The sequence below is a fragment of the Gavialis gangeticus genome, unplaced genomic scaffold (assembly GCF_001723915.1).
Source record: "Gavialis gangeticus isolate Ggan-Ray unplaced genomic scaffold, GavGan_comp1, whole genome shotgun sequence".
In the NCBI taxonomy this organism is placed as follows: Eukaryota; Metazoa; Chordata; order Crocodylia; family Gavialidae; genus Gavialis; species Gavialis gangeticus.
This window is the reverse complement of record NW_017729022.1, coordinates 151832621-151838451: the sequence shown is the minus strand read 5'-3', so window position 1 is coordinate 151838451 and position 5831 is coordinate 151832621.

Genomic DNA, 5831 nt, shown 5'->3' with positions numbered 1-5831 from the left:
ATTCACAACACATAGGAGCCATCTGTCACAATTAGTTTCTTAAGTTTAAAAACATTACCAGCTCAGCTCAGAGACAGGAAGGAGCCTGAGGTGAAGGGAAAAAATTACTAAGATAATGACTTTACTCTTAATAACCTGACAATCTCTCCTTTTTTGGCATTTTGTAATCATTTTAAAAGACAGAACATGACTAGGCAACCTGCATGACCAGTATCATTGGTTTAGAATTTCCCCAAGCAGCTGAAGTTGCAGTGCTGTAGGGTAGAATAGCTTTGTTTTTATGCTTAGCTTATAACTATGGAAAATCCTTTATATGCATACTTCCTCCTAACATACAGTATCTATCCAATCTATCCTGAGGCATGAACACTGACCCATATTCTTCCTTTTAGAAGTGGCAACAAGCCAACAACTGTTTTCCGAATCTAAGGGTTTTTTTAATGGCCAGTTTCTTCTAACTCATTATGTACCTGTACTTGTTCTAACCATGGATATACATTCCTTTAGAGATGATGCAATGAAATAGAACATAGATTTCATAGATTTCATAGACATTAGGGCTGGAAGGGACCTTGGAAGATCATCAACATTATTATGGGATAATTGGCTTTCTGGAGTTTTTGGGAATGGGAAGCTAGAATATAAAGGAGATGTGTTTATTTTCAAAGCACAACACTTGTCATGTGACAACTTTATAATCCCATAACAACCTTTACTGCAGCATGTACAGCTCTATTACAGAGTTGCTATAAAGTTAGGGGGTCTATTCAAAGAAAAAGAGAGAAGAGGAAATGAGAGTATGGAAAGAGAAGGAGAAAAAGAGGGTTTGTTTATGCAGTATGTGAGCAAGTCACAGCAGGGCTGCACAAATACACCAGGCAACATGGTCAGCAGGGAAGGAAACATGCAGTCTTTAGTCCTGGGTGAGCCAAGGTTATCAATTAAACTAACTAGGAGAGAGGCCTTGTGAAAAGATAAAACATGGTCAAAGCCCCTGTTTTCTTCAAAAGAAGGAAGGGATCGGGGAGGAGGGCTGGGGTCCAATAATTGGCCTTTACCCAATGGGCCCTAGGTTTTTCATTTGTATCACTGAATAGGGATGTTTATTTTCTTGGGGGTAGTTGTCTGGATTTGGTAATAGAGTTTCATTGGTTTTCCTTAAGGATGTAAGGAAAACATCAAATCAGTTAGACCTTGAGCAGCCATCATTGATATTGTGATTTCATTGATATTACTTCCACTTGCTGCATGAATATGTTTCTACGTTTCCTTTACTTACTAAAATTCCACATTTTTTTTTATTTGTGGTAAAATGAATCCATAATATAACAATATATATAACTAGATCAATCACCTTGCTGAATTCTATGTAATGTTAAACTAAGAGATATATGCAGACAGAAAAGGGATATCATAGTATCATGGTACTTAGGGTCGGAAAGGACCTAAACAGATCATCAGGTCTGATCCTCTGCCCCAGGCAGGAACTGGTCCCGGGATCATATCACCCCAGCCAAATATCTGTCCATCCTCCTCTCCCCCAAGGTAGGGGAGAGCACCACCTCCTTTGGGAGCCCATTCCAGAGCCTGGCAGCCCTAACCATAAAGTAATGTCTCCTGATGTCCCGCCTGAACCTTCTCTCTAACAATTTGTGACCATTATTCCTAGTAACCCCGGTGGTGCCCGGGGGAACAGAGCCTCCCCCAATTCTCACTGGTCCCCCCTGGTGAGTTTGTAAACGGCCACCAGATCCCCTCTCAGCCTTCTCTTGTGGAAGCTGAATATGTTCAGGCCCTTGCTATTATTTTGGGTAAATCATATGAATGTTTGGTTTCATAATGCACAGCAGTAGACTTTAAGAAAGAAAACAAATTGAGGTAATATTTTTAAAGCTTTACAAACACCAAATGCCTAGAATAATTCATAGTAGCCCCAGTTTCTCCCTGCCTATAAGCACATGCTTAACAAAGCCAACGCTTAAACCATTATTGCTTAAATAATTCTTTGCTCAATTAGGGTGATGAAAGGTGCTTATATTTAAGTCAAACAAACATTTTAACCCCCAAAGATCTGCTGATTTACTAAGGATAACACTGTATTTGGGACAAGAATAATACTACTAACATTTATTTGACATATCAACAAGCATGTTGCAAAGGTTTAAACAATATGGGAACGCTTAGAATGATTTGGACGCGTCTGGCTCTGGCTATAGGCACAGACAGAAGTGACAATTTTCGCCCGATATGGCCCCTGAAAGTGCTCTACAGTCATGACCAAACACAAATGCAGAGTACTTTAAAAAGGTCCTATCCCACGACAATCTTAACCCTCATTGCATGAGGGTTCACCTTCTCTGGGTCCACCCCTCCCCCTTCACATTTGACACATCTATTTACTGTCCCTGGTTTTCATTTCAACATCTCCATGGCCCCCTCCTTTGGCCATTGTCCCATACCCCTCAACATGATCAGGCAAAAACCTCAGTAAAGTTATAATTAACATACATTTGCATAAAGTTAATTAGGCCTTACCTACAATGGGGATGTCCACCCCCAGTTACAGCTAGCAAGGTAGCTATACCAGCATAACACCTCATGTAGGCAAGCAAAGCTGGGTGAATTTTCACGGGCAAAGTTTAGTCTTGAGTTTGAACTAATAGTACTTTATAGTATTGCAGAGAGTATCCTCCTTTCACTCTACCATGTTTATTCATTTCATTTTCCAGATTTCTTTTTATTTTAACTGTTAGTTTCATAGGAGTTCAGTATTAAGTCTTGATATATTTTGGAAGTTCAAACTTAGGGTCACTGTTTCAATATGATAGCAAATGCTATCAGAAATAAATGTCTAAAAATGCACAACAGGAAACAAAAGAGCTGCAAGAACCAGAAAGAGGCAGAGGATAGCTTGTTAAAATGTCGACAGTTTTAAATGAGGAAAATTTTATAAGATCCCAAAAAAGCACTAGCTTAATGAAAAGGTTAGAATTCCTACTCACCATAGCTTATTGAAATGCCTCCAGGGAGAATCTGTTACAAATAAATTTGTATTTATTAGAAAAGTGAGTGTGCAATTGGTCCAGTATTAAATTACTACTGTAAATATGGTAATTAAGAAGGTCAAGTTACCTAAGGGTATGTGAAAGCTAGATGAGCAGTTAAAAGCCATTTATGTGTAGGAAAGCTGAGAGGATCGCACATGCACTGCATGACTTCTATCCCTAATAAAAGATGCCTATTTTTTTTCCACATGTACTAGCTGAGATGGTATTCACAAGAGCAGGTTAGTGAAATAATGACCCACCATGAGTTTGATTATCTATGTCTGTATGGATGTGCTGGAATTCTGTTCAAATCTGTTGCATTGTTTAGCCTAGGGCTGAATCTTGTGTGCGTGTAAATGTTGCTGTGAATAGTCAGATAAGCGCAAAAACCACTCAAGCAGTCTGACTAGGAGAAATATGTAATTTGAGATTATGAAGTGTCCTGCTGTGACGCAAATGGAGTGGAAAGGCACTTAGCTCACCGAGACCTATAAATGGGGAATATAAAGCCAAGAGAGATGTGGAAAAAGGCAGAGACTCTCATGCTTCAATGGTGTGTATAGGTGCAAGAGTAATTAAGCAAGTGAAGCAAGTTAAGGTTGATACTGCCCCTCTGTTTTAGAGTCCACCAGCTTTGAAATGCATGCAAAGTCATTTCCATACAGTGCAGCCAGTGTAGATACACACAAGTGCTGACTCAAACAAAATGCAAGGCTATGGGAGTTGTACTTACTTGTTGCCACTACCGAGGACTGATGACAAGAAGCTAACAAAGGTGGCGTAGCCTCAGCAGTTGCCAGTCAAAACAAGGAAGTGGGAAATGTCTCTGTGCATGAACCAACGCGTTCTACTCCTTTCAGTAGCAGAGCAGGGGATCAGGAAATTAGAGGAAAACACAAAGGTGGTGGCAGGAAAGCGGACAAGTGAAATGCATTGAAACACCACCTGCAGCAGAAGGCACCAGCCAAATGGCAAAGCAGAAGTGGAGAATGAGGGGAAACTCATAACCAGGGGAACAAAGCTCTCTTGTACAGGCTGTACACATGCTACAGGAAGCAACCTGAGCATGGCATGACATGGGGAATTGAGGGCGTTCAATGCCACATCCTTCCCAAGCCTGGAAACACGTTTGAAAAACAAACCCCACTTACCTTTTCCTACTCAGCATGTACCCAAGATCTGTAATTAGGCAGAGAAGACAGGGTCCTGAACTGCACACTGCTGCACTACTTTCAAACTGTCTGCCTGGAACTACCTCTCCAGAGGAAGATGTTGACATTGATGGTGCGTTTGTTATTCCCACCTATAAACTGATCAGCTTCCATATTCATGCTCACCTGTTGGGAAATCAATCTCTGCTCATGTTTGTTAGACCCATCTCATGTGAGACAGATGCAACAGCCACAGTCACCTTTTTTTTTTTCCAGGAAAACCTTCCATTGAACCGGAAATCTGCCATATGCCTCTTTATATTGATTTGCACCTGTTGTCATCTTTGTGCCAACAAAAATACCTGAACAGAGGATGAAGTAAAAATATTGGGTTCGTGGGGCTGCCAGAAACCTAGACGGCATTTCATAGAGGCACGCTTGTGGCTGCCAAGAACCCTAGGCTGGATCACAGCAGGGACTTCAGAAACCTAACACAACAAGCTATAATATCAAAAGAGCAGCACAACTGCCCTGCCTGCCTGCAGGCTAACAGTCTGTATAGGAAAACAATGGTCTGATTAGACACACTTAAAGAACAAATCCAGCTGAACAAAAGGTAAAACTCATCTACTGCCATTCAAAAGTGAAGATTTTGACCAAACAGCAAATCTGCCTGAAAGCAAAGCAAGCAATTGTGTGCGGCACAGCAAAATAGTAATCAGTCAGAATCTGTCCCCTGTGCATGGAGCTTCTAGATCAAAAAGCATCAGAACAACTAGCTGGCAAGTGGCAGCTGCCAAGCAGCAAGGCATGAAGGGCATGTGAGCAAAAATTAGCAGTTGCTGCTGCTGAATGGAAAGCATCAAGTCAGCTTCCTACACATGAACATCCATTGTGTGGTTCAACAGTCATTCAGCTGGCAGAGACGCACCTCCTTCATTAAGCCCCAAACTGATCCACATGGCATAAAAGGAGCCTACACAACCCAAGTTCCAACTGGCTCATGCCATGGCCCCTTACAGGTGTGTTTCCCCACACTCATGACTACACTGTTATGTGTCAGCTATATAATTTATCTTCCAAATATAGGCTTAGGCTCTGAAGCCAACTCTAATTTTTAACACTGATTACAATGGGTGTTGGACTGGGGCCAGAGTGCAGAGCAAGGAAGCACACTTAGCTCCATGATAGTCAGAGGATAGATTATCCAAAGCAAGAAGCATGAGAGATTTTTAGGGCACTATTAAGCAATTGCAAATTGCCAATCCAGGAACAGTACTCAAATGGGCATGAAACCAGTGCACTTCCTAGTTTCTCAAATTGCAAACAGAACTGAGGTAAAAATACTCTATGGCATCTTCAAGATTGTTCAGCATTGAATTAGTCTTCTCTCATTAAATAAAGCAAGTCCAATATCAAGCACTTCTGAAAATCCCAGGTATAGTGATTAATGGCAGTTATCGCCTCTCCTTGCCTATTGTATTGCCATATGTATTCTATCTATGCCAGGTTCCTTACACTTAGAATTTGGGATCTGAGGGGCCCTCTATGTATGGTGTTTTATTTAGGGTTAATTTAATTTTTTAAAACATTTTTTCCCTTCAAGTCTTAAATCTACCTTTCGAATAAATTA